The sequence below is a fragment of the Nannospalax galili genome, unplaced genomic scaffold (genome assembly GCF_000622305.1).
Source record: "Nannospalax galili isolate Female #2095 unplaced genomic scaffold, S.galili_v1.0 scaffold37, whole genome shotgun sequence".
In the NCBI taxonomy this organism is placed as follows: domain Eukaryota; kingdom Metazoa; phylum Chordata; class Mammalia; order Rodentia; family Spalacidae; genus Nannospalax; species Nannospalax galili.
The window spans coordinates 118,499-135,537 of NW_008339765.1; the positions used below are offsets into that span (position 1 = coordinate 118,499).

Sequence of the window (17,039 nt, forward strand, 5' to 3'; positions counted from 1 at the left end):
TTTGAAGAGGATTATGTAAGCTCCTAAGGGAGAACATGAATCAATGGTTCAACCCCAGCTTCAAGGCCTAATAACCACATCAATGACTGGCACAACAACATTGGTACAGTAGTGGCACTTTTATCTTGAGGATTATCAACAGCTACCTAATTGGACTTAAAACAAATTCAAAGGGAGGAAGATCATGTATGCTGCTACAGACATAGCCAAATACACATGGACAAAGAGGTCTTAGAGCTTAGAGAAAAGCCCAAGGATATCAGATCCCCATACAAATGTGATTTCTTACTATGTGCAAAGCCTGAATCCTTACATTCACAGACATGTATCCCAGTCACTACTCATCAAAGAAGCTTCTTTACAACAGGTGGAGACTAGTGCAGAGTTCTACAACTGGTCACACACCGACATTGTCTGTGAATGGCCCAAGACTAAGTGGCACATCTACAATGCAACCTATATACCTAAGGCTCATGGAGCATTAAAAAAGGCATAAAGAGGACAAAATGCATCTCTCAGTTCTCATCATTAAATCTCCCTCATGCAACAGAGGACCAGGAGCACAGAAGTCAAAAATGGCCAAAGCATGGAGAGTAAGAGTCTGAAGAGTGTGGGTCCTTGGACAGGACTCTTAAACTCCACTCACCCAGAACTCAGGGACCATTGAGGAAGATGGGGTGGAAAGATTGTTAGAGTCAGGGAAGATCTTCATGACCATATGTAAATAGAGCCCTACAAACTCCTGGATCTTGCTCATATAAACCTACAGCAATGGTGTCAGCATGCCCAACACTTGAAAGAAAAAAAATTGGCACACAATTCTGTAAATGGGCAACAAACACCAATCTTAGTCAAAGAATGATTGGCAGCTGATTGCTGCTGGGAGATGAAGAGCTGATCTTCTTAAAAGGGGAGGGGGGCTCTAGACAGACTGCCTATTCCCCAGTGGATGAGCATGAACTGAGAGGAGTCTGGGGATACTAACTTGACATAATAGGCCTTAACACAAATGATAAAATGTATGAATTCCAGTGGGGTGGGATCTAGGGGATGATGCTAATAGGGAAGGAGGTATAAAGTTGATTAAGATTGTTTCAGATATTATTTATAGAATGCACAAAAATTCAATAAAATTTTACAAAATAAAATAAAATAAAATAAGTATATTTCTTTAAGAGTCCAAGTGTATGGCTAAAGGCTACACAACAAGAAACAATGACAGACAGGAGATACCTCCCTTTGAGTTGTTGGCCAGGGTGGGTCAAGAGACTCCCAAAATTATTCAGGCTATTGCCATTGCCCTTGATGGCCTCCCAGAACTTGAAGGTTAGACCTTACTGCCAAAGACAAAACATATGTCAGACACAGAATTTGGAGAACTAGAGCTGCAACTGACCTGGAAGCCACTTCCCCTGAAGGACAGTTCTCATAGCTTTGGAAAATGCTATGAAAATGCCAAAAGAAAACATCAACGGATGATCCAGCACCAGCTTCAAGACCAAACAACCACATCAATGGCCAGCACAGCATACTCCATTGGTGCAGTAGTGGCACTTTTGACTTGGGGGCAATCAACAACTACCTAATTTGACTAAAAGCTCACTCAAAGGGAGGAAACTCAAGTGTGGTGCTATAACATAACCTAATACACATATAGGGAGAGGGCATAGATTTTAGAGAAAATCCCAAGTCTGTCACATCACTAGACAAATGTGATTTCTTACTTTGTGCAAAATATGTATCCTTATATTTACAGACATATCCCAGTCACCACTCATCAAAGTTCATTTTGCATCAATCAGGGACTAATACCAAGTACCACAACTGGTCACACATGGACATTGTCTATGAATTTCCCAGGCCTAAGGGACACATCTGTAATGCAACCTCTACACATAAGGCTCGAGGAACATAGAACAGGAATAAAGAAGAGGACACTAAGGAATAAGCCCTCAATAATGAAGCTGCCTCATGCAGCAGAGGGCAAGGAACACAAACGCTCACAAACGGCCTAAGTGTAGAGATCAAGAGTCCACTAAATTCCAATCCTTGGACAGGATCCCTTCATTAAACTTATCCACCCAAGACTCAGGGACCGTTATGAAAGAGGGAACAAAGAGATTGTAAGAGCCAAGGAGGATGACCATGACCATATGGAAACAGAGTCCTACAAGCTCCTGGGAACCTGATCATATGATTCTATGGCAAAGGTGTCAGCATACACAAGTCCTATGCAAACTCAGGCAGACAGTAACCCAGCATGGAACTTGGAAAATGAACAGCAGACCCAATCTTATCTAAAGGAATGTTGGCAATTGATTGCTGGTAGATGAAGAAGAGGTGATCTATCTAAAACAAGGAACGCTAGATAGGCTGACTAGACTCAGCAGATGGACTTGCATGGGGAACGGTTGGGGGCTCTGAAAACACAGTGGGCAATAGTAAGGATGACAGAGTATATGGGATCCAGTGAGGGGTGGAAGAGGCTATGGGAGGGTGCCATTTGGGATTTGGGTATAAAGATGAATAAGATTGTTTGGGATGTTCTGTATGAAATATACAAAAAAAATCAACAAAAAAATAGATCACCACAGGCCAATATTTTTCATGAACACAGATTCAACAGTCCTTAAAAAAAGCATAATAAGTAAGAAAAGCTTCATTTATGTTTCTTGGCTACTGTTCACAAAAAATATAATGGGAGCATATTTTGGTTCTATATAACAATTATACTGAACTTGTTTTCTTATCAATGTGTTCCTAGAATATTAATTATATTCTTTACTATAAAATACCATACTGTAATACATAAAAGGCTTCAATGTTTACTAAACATGCAAAGTGATGAAAAATTCTTGCCAAATGACAAATCTCCCTAACTTACTGATTTCTATATTTTTAATTTAAAAAACAAAGAAACAAGAAAATAAACAACCCATTAAAAATTGGACTATGGATCATTTGAACAGAGATTTCTCAAATGAAGAAATAAAAATGGCAAGAAACACTTTAAAAAGTGTTCAACATCATTAGTAATTAGAGAAATGCAGATAAAAATCGCTTTAAGATTCCATCTTACCCTAGTCAGTCTGGCTAAGATCAAGAGAACAAGTGCTGGCAAGGATGTGGAGAAAGAAATGCTCATTCAATACCAAGGGGATTGCAAACTGGTGAAACTACCATGGAAAACAGTGTGGAGAACTTGTAAAAAAGAAAACTAAAAATGACTGTCCATATGGTCCAATTATACAACTCCTTGGCATATGCCCAAAGGACTCATTCTCCTGTAGAGATACCTGATTCTCAAAGAATAAAATACGAGGAATTTGAAAACACCGAGAAATGTGCTTTTTTCACAGTATGATGTTATTCTTAAATGTATCATTGTTGCTGAATAAATGTATTTCTTAAACTTAAAAAATAAAAAAGTCTGATAAATATAAATAAAAACCTAATGAGAATGTTGACATAATGGAATAAATATGCATTATAATTATTTTACTATGTGAATAAGTATTAGCAATACAGTCCAGGAAATGAATATTTTATGATCTCTAGATACTTATGATGGCATGTTTTGAGGTTGAATATAAAGTACATAGTGTTCTCATGTAGAAATGGGAAAATAGTAGGAGACATTGTAAAAAGTTTACACTCCACATTAATTGAAGCAATAAAATGTATATTATTTTTGAAAATGTCATCTTTTATATATTGGACTATGCATAGGCAATGACACTCATCTGTAGCTTGGGAGATCATGCATAAACAATCCATACTGAAGGTATTATTGGTCCTAGAGGGTTAAAAGCCTCTAGCTCAAATACTCGTACATAAGGCTATATTTAATTATGATCAGAATTAAATGAAAAATTGAGAGAATGTGGATGTGTTTGTTAGGCTTCTGTTTCTGCACCAGATACAAAGATAATCAGAGTGAGGGGTGGGGACGAGAGGTTGCATTTTGCTCACAGATTCAGAGGTTTCATCACTGAAGGTCCATTAGTTCTGTGACTTTTCCTGAGGCAGATTGTCACAGCAGGAACACAGAACAGAGCCAAGCTCATTCACCACATGGCTAGGATGCAAAACAGGGAGAAAACAGTACTGTGGTTGCAACGTACACATCAGAGGCATGCTTCCAAGTTTGGGAAGTCCATTCACTGTTGTCTACCTATTTAATTGTCCATTATCTCTAGGAAAAAATGCCCATTCACTGCTTGGGGGATTGCACTTCAGCAAATACTACGGAAAGCAGGGTGGAGAATTCTTAAAACAAGGAATCAAGGGGGTAAAAGGGAAGAAGGTGCTCAAGAGAGGGAGGATAATAGGAGACAGCTATTATTAAGGAGAAAATGGGAAAAATGAGGGAACTTTAACTGGGGAGGGAGGAAGGAGGTTACATAGGGAGAGAGAGAGGAAAGATAAAGTTTCAGTGGTGCAAAAAAACCAGAGGGAAATATATTAGCCCAAAAAATCTACGGAAAAATACACAGACAATATCAGAACATAAATGCTTGTGTATACCTGAAGGCTATGTAACAAGAGACACAGTACCAGACTGGTGAAACCTTCCTTCGAATTGTTGGTCAGGAACTCCCAAAATAACACTGCCCTTGATTATCTCCCAGAACTTGAAGGTAAGATCCTATTGCTGAAGACAGGGCATACTTTGGACACAGGACTTTGGGCAAAGGAACTGGAATGGACCTAGAATCCTCCTCCCTGAAGACTAGCTCTCATAGGTCTAGATGATACTATGCAAGACACTAAGGGAGAAAATCAATCAGTGATCTATTCCGAGCTTCAAATTCTCATACCCACAACAATGACTAACATAACAAACTATAGCAGTGCAGTTGTGGCATGTTTTTATATGTATACATTCATTGAATTTTTGTGCATTTCATATAAAACATGTTAAATCATCTTTATGCCTCCTCCCCAATCTTCACTCCCCAATAGGCCCCCACCAGATTTCATGCATTCTGTCATACATGTTAAGACCTATCTAGTCAAGTCAGTGTATCCAGATGTCCCTCAGTGCAAGTTCATCCACTGGGGCCTAGTCGACATATCCAGAGTATCTCCCTTTAAAGAAGATCAACTCTCTCTCACTGGGAATTAATTAGCTTCTAATAGTTCCTAGGCTGTTTGAGATCTGCTGCCCATTTCCCAAGTTCTGTGCTGACTTTTTATCTGCTTGAAATTGAACTGGTATTTTTGTTATCTGGAAGTTCCTCTGACCACTATGGTGGCACGCTATAGTCCCACATCCTTCTAACACTCCTCAGAAGGATTCAGGGTGGGGGTGAGCCAGTTACCCCTCCCACTTAATCAGTTGACCTTAGTTGCATGAGAAGGAGGGGATAAGGATATATAAACCGAGAATACCATGAGGCAGGCCTCTCACTATTTTGTGTGAATTTCAGGAAGTCACAGGATTTATGTTTGGTTGTGGACTTTCCAGGGTAGCCATAAATGGGGGGTGGGAAACCCACTCTTCTGTAAGTAAACCAGAACCCCAAGCTCAGTTAATAAGTCCAAGAAACTTGTTAGGATTTTCCAAACGGTGGTTTTGGAGCATTCTTGCATAAGTATGTGGTAAGGATGGTGGTAGAAGGGAACCAGAGGCCATGTGTGCTTTCCAGCAGTGATTTGACCTTACAGTTGTGCACACTGATATCATTCCTGTAGGTTCATATGAGCAAGGTCATAGAAGTAGTGGCACTTCTAACTTGGGGATAAGCAACAGCTTTCTAATTGGACTTAAAACATGCACAATGAGAGGGAACTCATGTGTGGTACTGTAAACATAGCCAAATACATGTGGCTGGAGAGGTAATAGATCCTAGAGAAAATGCGATTTCTATAACATCCTTAGAAAAATGTAATTTCCTAGTGTTTGCTGAATATATATCCTTAAATTTACAGACAAGTATACCATTCACCACTCATCAAAGAAGCTTCTTTTTGCAACAAATAGGGACTACTATGTTACGGGTTCTCCTCAGGCCAGCTGTGAAGACCCTAACCTGGATCAGGTCCCCAGCCGATTGAGGGGACAAGAGGCATGGAGTCAGGAGATACAGACCTCAGGGGTCAGGTAGAAGCAGGCACTAGTCAAGATGCTGCAGGCTCATTTAATGCAGGAGGGGGCAGGCCTTATATTTCCCTTTTCTCCACCCCCAAGTCCCTTCAGTCAGCGTATCATTTTCTGATTGGTCCACGCCACACAGTCTGTCAGTAGTCACTGGACTTGTGAGCAGAGTATGGAGGCGTGGGCTCCTTTTGGTGGGCTATTTGTGGACCAAGAAGTGAAGTGATTTCTTGCTGAATCCCAGGGCTCTGAGTCTGCACCATCTTTGGAGGCCTCCTGCTACATTTCCACCCTTTTTCTTTAAAAATGACTGTCCAGCGAGAGCCTGTAGGCAGCTCCACCTCAGGATGACCCCACGATCATGGACTGTGCCTTTCTTAGGTTGTCCTATTTGGACATGAACCTTACCCGTCATTGGAGTATGGGCATACACATCCATGTCCTGGCTTAGGTTGATTCAGTCCAACAGGAGCTTATCCATCATTGACTACCAGCCCTCCAAGGGGTATCACCCTGGGGAATCATTTGAGGTGGGGAATTATCTGTAGGAGGCCTCATACATTTGTGCAAGCCAAGTCTGTCGGGCTGCATAGGGTGGGTTGAAATCATCTTCGTGTATTGCTCTGAGGGCCTGATACACTGAGTGATTGAATTTTTTCTGACTGCAGGATCGAAAAACAAGGCATTTAAGAAGTAGAAAGAGAAGAATAATTATACCTTCAGGAGTAAGTAAGTGATGATGCAAGACGAGTCAAACAGTGCTTTTAGATTAGACCAAATTTTCTCTAAGAACCCTGAATTGATGTCCAGCATGGGGGTGTGGGTATAGTTTAGAACAATAATTTGATTAGTTAGTAATATAGAGTAATTAAGAAACTTTTGATTCCAGTGGCAAAGAATATAGTGTGTGAGTTGTAGTCGTGCTTCAATAATATTCTGTATTTTATAGGGGGTGAGACAAAGTGACCTAAAGCGAGGCTCACAAGCTAGCAGAGCCATGTCTTTGGTAATTGCCAGCTCTTCACTTAAGAGATCAATTTGTTGTTGTAACACATTAATTGCCTGGTGAAGATGCAGATTGATAAGAGACTGAATGTGAAAGGTAGAGGAGGTTTTGGACACAGCCTCATTGAGTGTCTCCACAGTAGTGGAGGATTGGGTGATAGCTACTGGAACAGTGGATCCACACCAGGGGGTCTTGCTGCCAAAGCACCCCTAAGGCACCATTTTTAGTCCAGAGGATCAAGGTTAGTAATGGTTCTGCTGGGTCATAATGTTGGAGTGATGCAGACCAGAGTATATGATCTATCTTATTAAGAAGATCCTTAGCTGACTGAGTCAGAGGGATCCTTGAAGTTGGTGAATTATGGCCTTCCAGCAGGGAGAACAAGGCCCAGAATTCTAAGTCAGGGACTGGTATAAATTATTTGAGCCAGTTTATAGTCCCACAGAGTTCTTGGAGCTCCGTCAAGGTATATACAGTATTTTGCAAGATGGAAGGGTTAAGCGGTTTAATTACAGTATCTATATGGTAGCCAAGGAATGTGAAAGGTTGGATGTATTATAACTTGTCTTGTGCAATGTGAAGACCTAGACAATCTAAATTAGCAAGCAGACTGGGTATAGCAGCCTGTAAAATATTGTGAGATTTGTGTGCTAGCAGTATGTCGTCCATATAGTGGATGACAATTAGGTCCTTGGGGATGTTGGTTAAGGCCTTATTAACATATAATGACAGACTGTGGGGCTACTTTTCATACCCTGTGGTAGTACCTTCCATTGGTATCTCTCAGGAGACCTCCAAAGATGGCACGGACTCAGAGCCCTGGGATTCAGCGAGAATTCACTTCACTTCTTGGCTGTTCTTTGAAAGTTGGGCTCCCATACTGTGAAGGCAAAATAAGGTCTGTCTTTTTCTGCTAGGGAGATTTGGAAGAAACGATCTTTGATATCAAGTACTATGATATGATGGGATTGGGAGATAGCTGTAGGGTGTGGTAAGCCTGCTTGTAGCGAGTCCATCTTTTCTATCTGGTCATTGACTGCTCTAAGATCTTAGAGGAGTCTGCATTTCCCCGATTTCTTTTTAATAACAAATATAGGGTTATTATGTTTACTGAGAAAGGGCTTGATGTGGCCAAGCCTCAATTGTTCAGCTACCAAATTTTTGAGGGCAGATAATTTAGGTTCTATTATAGGCCACTGGTCCACCCAAATGGCATCGAGAGCCAGGTCATGGGGATCAGCTCAGGGGCCAAGATTGGAGTCGATCCCGGGCAGGCAGTGGCCGTTAGGATTGGGGGTGTTGGGGCCAAAGTTATTGTGGAGCATGATATCATCATAAAAGGTTCGGTCATCCATGGTAAGGACTGAACCCATGTCCTCTAGGATGTCTCAGCCCCATAAGTTACGGGGAATGTCTGCTACTATGGGGGTAACTGTGCCCTGGTTCCCATCCAAGTCCTTCCAATATACTGGACGTGTGACCAGCTTGGTATCTTGTTTTCTGCCAACTCCTTTTATTGGTGGGTCTGGCTGGTATTTCCAATGAAGGAATTTAAGGGATTCAGTTTTTGATATAATGGTGACATCAGCCCCTGTGTCTACTAAGCCCTTTATGGCAGTTCCATCTAGGAACAGGGTGATTAGTGGGGAGTAGTTGAGGATTAGGAGAGTCCATAACACCTGTCTCATTTTCCTTCTTGTGGGCAGGGCTGAGGGGCGACCCAGGTGGACTTTAGAGGAGCCGAGTCTGGTTGAGGCTGTGACCTACAGTCTTTAGCCCAATGGAACCCTGTTTTGCACTTGGGGCAGCGAGTCTTGGGGCAGGCTCTACCTCTTGGGCAGTGGCTACTAAAGTGGCAAGCCCCCCACAGTTCCAACAGCCTTCCTGTGCACCAAAGTGGGCAGGTTTTCCTTGAGACAAAAGAGTCTCCAAGGAGGCAGTCAAAGCCTCAATAGGGTGCACCCTAGGGTCTAAGTATCTAGTAGGGAGTACCCATTTGTGAATGTTATCATTGCGGACACGCAGGATAGCATTATGAGTAGGGATGTTTAGTCCCTCCCAAGTTAACTGTTTGATAAGCACCTCTCGGGTGGGTCCAGACTCCACCCTCTGCTCTACTGCCTCAGTGACATGGCTAAGGAAGTCCATGAAGGACTCCCCTTACTGTTGAATCAAATTACAGAAAAAGACTTGTGGGTCACGGTGGGGGGGGCAACATTTAAGGGCCTTAAAGGCCAAGTCAGAAATTTGTTGAAAATAGGCATGGAGGCCTATAGTAGACTGGGAGATGGGGTCAGTATATTGTCCACCTCCCATGAGCATGTCCAACATAATGTTGAGGCCGTATTGGAGATTTAAGTGTGCCTGGTTTTCAACCTAATCATCATAGGCTGTGCCAGTTTAGAAAAACTGAGGGTTCTAGGACTGCCTTTAGTAAGCTATACCAATTATAGTGGGTTTGTAAATGCAAGGACCACTGGCAAAGAACCTGTTTGAAATATGGGGAGTCAGGGCCCAATTGCTCAGCTGCCTTGCAGAAAAGTGGGGTGGGCAGCCATGGACGCTGCACCGCATCAGGGCCAACGTTAAGCAGAAATGTGGACAAAGGCAGGTCAGGCTTTAAGGAGGATGGTCTAGGAGGGAGGGGCATGTTAGCAGGGGAAGGGGCAGGATGATTATGGGGGGGAGTAACTCCTTCCATGGGTAATGGGGCAGGGGAATTTCTGGGCATGGTAGCTCTAGGAGAGTATCTTGAGATATAGGCAAAGGAGATCCTTCCTTATTGGAAGTGGGCACAGAGGCTGCGTCCACCTCCGGGTCCAGGAGTTCTGGGAAATCTGGGGTCGAGGTAACAGCCAGATCTACACTAGATTGCTCCCAGAAGTGTTTGTTGTGGTCTGAGATGACTTCCTCAGGAGAGGAGGATTTAAGGCTAGCAATGATACCTAGGAGGATTAGTATAAACGATGCGGGGGGGGTGATCCCTGACCCAACCTCCCTTTTTAGGGCCAGGAAGAGGACCTGCATCCATGTGTCAGGGTCCCACATGTTTTCAGGGGAGACCCACGGAGCCAAATTAGTGGCTTCATCCCAAAAGTGTTTGATATCTTTTGGTTTCACTTTCAACCATCTGGTTTTAAGGGGCACCTTGAGTGCTGCCGTTTGTGGTTCCGTGCATTGTGGTGGTAAATTGCCCATTGTGGGAGGGTCTTGTGAAGGGGAATTCACCACAAAAGTAGAAGATGAGGGTGACTAGCAAGAGCGCACAAAGGAAGCAAAGGAGCACTGTGAGCCACTCCGATGTACACCACTCCAACAGGTAAAGGTGTATCGGATCCAAATGTCTTGTGCTCAGTGAGGGATTTCTGGAGGCCATGACACCTCCAGCTGTATGCTCACACAGTGTCTTGGGGACAGGCAACAGGGTGACCTGAAGCCTGGGCTCTGAGTTTGGGGTGGATCAGCCCTTATGTGAACTCACTGGGATGAGCCGAGAAGGGGGAGGTGCTGACGTGGGCTTCGGGACCACGTGGTGGAGTGTGCCTCCCTGATCTAACAAACTAGTCCAACAATAAAGATGACAGACAGGGTGGAGGGGACAGAGGAGGGGGCTACTCGCTTACCCTCGAGCAGCTGAAGAAACAGACAAATCCAGGGGCCTACTTACCGAATGGATCGAGGTTCTGGGTGTCACCAACACCATGGGCAGGAGTCCCACGTTTCAGGCACCAGGTGTTGCGGGTTCTCCTCAGGCCAGCTGTGAAGACCCTAACCTGGATCGGGTCCCCTGCCGAATGGGGGGGGCAAGAGGCATGGAGTCATGACACACAGACACCAGGAGTCAGGTAGAAGCAAGCACTAGGTGAGGTGCTGAAGGCTCATTTAATGCAGGAGGGGGCAGGCCTTATATTTTGCTTTTCTCCGCCCCTAAGTCCCTTCAGTCAGAGTATCATTTTCTGATTGGTCCACACCACGCAGTCTGTCAGCAGTCACTGGGCTTGCAAGCAGGGTACGGAGGCGTGGGCACCTTTGGGTGGGCTATTTGTAGACCAAGAAGTGAAGTGAATTCTCACTGAATCCCAGGGCTCTGAGTCTGCACCATCTTTGGAGGCCTCCTGCTACACTATTACAGAGTTCCACAACTAGTGAACACACAGATAATGAGTATCTGAGAGATGCCCAGCCCAAAGTGACACATCTACAATGAAACCTCTATACATAAGGCTCAAGAAACAAAATGGACAAGAGGTAGAGAGAATATTAATATATTCCTCAATTCTTACCAGTGAAACTTCCACATGCAACAAAATATGATACACACAAAAGACCACAACTGGTCAAAATGTAGAGGCTAAGGACTGCAGAATACTAGTTCCTGGATAGTGCTCCTATATTAAACCTCACCCACCTATGAATAGGGACCACTGTGGAAAAGGAGGCAGAAAGACTGTAAGAACCAGTGTTGGTACATGATCATAAGAAAACAGAGTCTTCCAGGCCTTTGAGAATTTGCCCATATGAACTTAGACCAATGGTGTCAGAAAGCACAAGACCCATGCAAACTGTAAGATAAAAACCCAGCATTTAATGGGGGATATAGGCAGCAGGACCAAACCTTAGCTGGGGAACTACTGGCAGCTGATTAACACTGGGTAAGGGCAAGTTAAACTTCTTTAAAGGAGTGATTATACATAGCCTGACAAGACTCCACTGGATGAACATACACCAAGGTACATCTAGGTACACAAAATTGACTCAATAGGCCTTAACATTTATGACAGAATGCATGAAATCCTGTGGGGGTTATTGGGAGGCTGTGAATAGGGGAGGGGGATACATTAAGATGTATCCCACTGAGTACCTAAATATTCAATAAAAATACACATTGAGAAAACTTTATATAATGGAAATATAAAGAAAATTTGTCTACTACTTTTCTAGTAGCTGCAAGGTAGAGACACAAATGACTCTGGGATATATTCAAGACCCAAATTTCATATTCAGTATGGAGTAAGTGAATAAAGAAACTGTTGTGGAATAGTTGGACATAGAAACACAAGCAGGGCCTTGAGAGATGGTTCTTTGTCTACAAGCATTTGCTTCTCTTGCAGTGGACTTCAATGTGGTTCACATTACCCATACTGGGCAGTTCATGACTATGTGTACACTTACCCTAGGGATCCAATACATTCTTGTGGCCTCTGCACATACCTGCATGTATACATGCATTTACACAACAGAGACACACACAGACAAACATAAATAAAAATAAAATAAATACTTAAATAAAAATACAAGATAGGGTCACAACTGAAACTGTGTTTCATTGTGGAGCATAGTGACTCTCATTTTTTTTATTATCATTAATTAATTTTTGAGACAGTGTTTCATGTAGCCCAAGATGACCCTGAACTCCTATATAGTAAATATGACCTTCAATTCTTGATTTTCCTCCCTCAACCTCCCCTTGGCCTAGGATTACAAATGTGGGAAAGCATCCCTGGATAATGTGATGCTGGGGATGGAATTAGTTTTGGACTGCTTAGACAAAGAGTTATATCCCTATTCCAGGGCATAGTAACTATTTCTTTTTTAACAATTTATTGAATTTTGTGATTTTCGTACAATATAATTGGATGGTATTTAGAACTCCTCACCGATCCTTGCCTCCCCTTACTGCCACCACCCAATTTAATGTACTCTATTATGTACATAGTAAGGCCTATAGTCTCTAATTTGTGTCACCAAATGTCCTTCAGTGTTGGTCCATCCACTAGAGCCTGGTTAACCTATTAAGAATCACATCCTTGAAAAAGTTTGCACCTCCCAGAAACCATTGGTGTCCAATAGTTCCTCAGGTAGGGTTGGGGTTTCTTACCCACTTCCCCATGTCAATGTTGGAATTTTGTCTTGTTTGAGCTTTTAGGGGACTTGTATATGCTGTCATCATTGTTGTGAGTTCACAGGAGTAACTAACCAGCTGCCTGGAAGACTTTATTCCTTGTGGTCATTCACCAACTCTGGGTTGTACAGTCTTTTTACCCCCTCTTCCACAATGACACCTGAGCCTTGAGAGGCAGAAATTTGATATAGGCATCCTATTCATGGATAAACACTCTTGAAGTCTCTTGTTCTCTGAATGTTACCCAGTTGTGGGTTTCTGTATCAGTCACCATTTGTTCCATAACGAAACTTCTCTGGTAAGAGTTTAGTGATGCATTAATCTATGGGTATATCAAAAAGTCAGAAAGGGAATACAAATTGCAAAGAAAGACGTCAAAGCATCCTTATTTGCAGAGGATATGATTCTATACACAAAAGAACCTAAAGATCCTAACAGAAAATTCCTAGAGCTGGTAAGTGCATTCAGGAAGGTAGCAGAATAAAAAATTAACACCCCCAAATCAATAGTCTTCCTATATACCAACAGCAAACATATGGAGAAAGAAATGTGGGAAATGATTCTATTCTTGATAACCTCTAAATCCATAAAATATTGTATAAATTTAACCAGGGAATTGAAGGACTTGGACAATAAAATCTTTAAGGCGCTGAAGAAAGAAAGAGGATTCCATGGGTCAGTAGGATTTATATTGTGAAAATGGCCATCCTGCCCAAAATAATCTACAAATTCAATTTGATACCCATTAAAATTACAACATAATTCCTCACAGAAATTTTTTTTTAAAAATCTCAAATTTTATGTGGAATCACAGAAACCTCAGAATGGCTGAAATAATCCTGAACAATAAAAGAACTGCTGGACGCCTTACAATCCCCGATTTCAAATTATGCTACAAAGCTATGGTAATAAAAAGAGCATGATATTGACATAATAACAGACACATTAATCAGTGGACTAGAACTGATCATCCAAATTTAAATCCTTGCACTTACAGCCACCTGGTTTTGACAAAGGAACCACAAATGTGCACTGGAGAAAAAGCATGGTCAGCATATGGGGCTGGTCAAACTGGATAGTGGCACACAGTAATATGGAACTAGAACCTTACCTCACTATGCACAAAACTGAACTCCAAAATGGCAGGGACTTCAACATAAAACCCAACAGTCTGAATGATGCCCAAATCAGATAGAGGAGAACATAGGAAATGCATTGGAATTTATAGGCACAGGGCTCCTATACTCAATCCAACAATTGACACATGGGACTGCATAAAACTAAAAAGCTTCTTCAAATCAAAGGATACCATCATTTGAATGGAAAGGCAAGTTATAAAATTGGAAAAATCTTTACAAACTATATATTTTACAGAGGGTAACCATCTAGATATACAAAGAACTCAAAAAACTAAACATCAGAAAAACTAACAACCCAGCTAAAAATTGAAGCAAGGAGCTGAACAGGTAATCCTCTAAAAATTATTTCTTAATAAGCAATACTATATATAGCAAGGAAAGAGGCTATGGCTTGCCAGACTATGAAAAAATAAGATATGCTGTCAGGTACTTAAGACATCATATAGTAATATCAGTGTTAAGTACAACTATAAATTAGTTTAAGTTACCCTCAACTATTTATATAAGCACATTCAGAAGCAGACTCAGACTGATTACTGATTTATTTTTTCAAAAAAGAATGCTGTCTACTATCTATTATGCTAAACATTAAACTAGTTCCTGCTACAGATGTAAACTATGTTGCCTGGGATACCAAGTTTTGGAAACAATTCATTAGTTAATTCAGGCTTCTTTAACAAGAATGCCAGTGAACAGTCATCTTTTTTTAATATTAATTTTTGTTTTAAATTATACATATGCTTGTGTGTCTGGATTTGTGAGTGTGAGTGCAATTACCCACAAAGGCCAGAAGAGGGTGTTGGATTCTGTGGAGCTGGAGTTATAAACAGTTGTGAGCTTTCCAGTGTGAGTGCTGGGAATCAAATTTGGATCCCCTACAAGAGCAGTATATTGTCCTAAATGCTTAGCCATCTCTGCAGTCCTTTGACTGGTCATTATAAATGATGTATATTAATTTCTCATAATTCTAGGAATTCAGAGGGAAAACCAAGATCAAAATGTCTGCAAAATGAATGGATGAACAATTCTATTTTATTGTTGTATCTACACATGACCAAGAGAGCGCTTTTGTCTCTTGGTTACTGAAAGGGTACTAATCTTCTGGGTTCCACTGTCATGATCTAATTTTTTTCTCCAAATTCTGATGTCCAGATGTCATTATATCAGGGATGAGCCTTCAATACCTGCTGCACTTAGTGGGACTATAGACATTCTGTTGACATCTAGGAAGTTCCTTTCTTGATTGCCAAATGAAACAACATATGGAAATTTAGCTTTCAAAAGTTATATAGTAACTACATTCAATGTAATTGGCATTGAAATACAAGTTCCTCTGTGCATTTGGTGTTCACAAGATAATTCTGATTACTCAGGTCTGGGGATGTGGCTTTGTTGGTAGACTTCAGTTAACATGCACAAAGCCCCAAGTTTTAACCTCAGCTGGGGGTCTGTAAACCCAGCACTGGGGAGGTGGTGTGAAGAGGATCAGAAGTCCAAAGTCATTCTCCATTATATAGTGAATTTGAGGGCAGCTTGGGTTTCATGAGATTTTGCCTCACTTTAAAAATTAAGTGGTGAAGCTGTTGCTGCCTGCCCCAACACTGCCCATCGTTCACTCACGGGCATCTTTTTTTGGTTCCAAGTCCAGGATTACAAGCCTCAAGGATCAGGTGATTGTTGAGTCTATTCAGGGAAGAACACTCCCTCCCCCTACCCATCAGCATCTTAACAAACGACTTGACAAATGAACATGCTCTTGTTGATGTCATGGAGGACAAACTGAAGGGAGAGATGAGGGAGACCCAGCATGGCAGACTTTTCCTTATAATACCAAAAATTTTCTCTGGAAAAGACTACAGTGTGACTGCCAAGTCAAAGCTGGCCATCATCACAACTGGGGCATGGCATCAAGAGGCGGAGAGCCATCTCAATTTGGTCCTGTGGCTTGGAAGATGAGTGACTTTCCCAAAAACTGAGTCATTGGAAATGGTTGCAATCTGTATTCAGCCAGGTTCTGTTACCTGATGGGAGAAAGGTTGGGTGTTCACCCACTGGGCTGTCAAATATGGGTCCTTGGGGAGTGTGGGACTCAAGTGTGCCTGTGTGGAGTGGCATGAATGTTGCCGGCACCACCCTCAAGAATCTGAATCCAGAATTGGGCACCAATGCAGATAAGGAGGTTCACACACAGGTGGTTGACAGTGCCTATGAGGTGATCAGACTGAAAGGTTATAGTCCTAGGCCAATGGACTCTCTGTGGCAGATCCAGCAGGAAGCATAGTGAGGAACCTTAGATGGGTGTACCCAATTTCCACCATGATTAAGGATTTCTATGGGAAAAAGGATGATGTCTTCCTCAGTGTGCCCTGCATCCTGGGGCATAGTGGGATTTCAGACATTGTGAAGGTGACTCTGACCCCAGAAGATGAGACCCACTTGAAGAACAGCACGGATACACTCTGGGGAATCCATAAAGTACTGCAATTTTAAAGTCTCCTGATATCACAGCTTTCACTGTCAGGTCTACAGCAGGCTTTCTCTTGGAGATTTTACATGTTTTCTCTTTCATCTGAGCTATGATTAATGCAGTTGTGTTAAGAAGTTGTAGGAAACATCAATTTCCTAAAGTTTGAACCTCTCACAACTATATCCTGATGCTAATTGGTACTTGTGTAGTTGCAAACTGGTTAGTACGAAAGAGTTCTACCATCTGAGACACCACTGTCAACGTTGTACAGGACCCAGTTCCCTTCAAAGCAGATGTTTTACTGTGTGCTAACTTCACCAAACATGTCTAGTGAAAAATTTTCCAATTAGCCACATCCTGGGATCCAGTGAATAAATCCATTACAACATGTCTTGTGCATAACTATTCTAAAGGATAAAAAAATG

General features: G+C 42.0%; 1 pseudogene; it reads left to right on the forward strand.

Moving 5' to 3' along the window:
• Positions 1-16,637, forward strand: part of LOC103735325 — a 101,068-nt pseudogene extending 84,431 nt beyond the window's left edge.
• Positions 16,638-17,039: the final 402 nt, after the last annotated feature.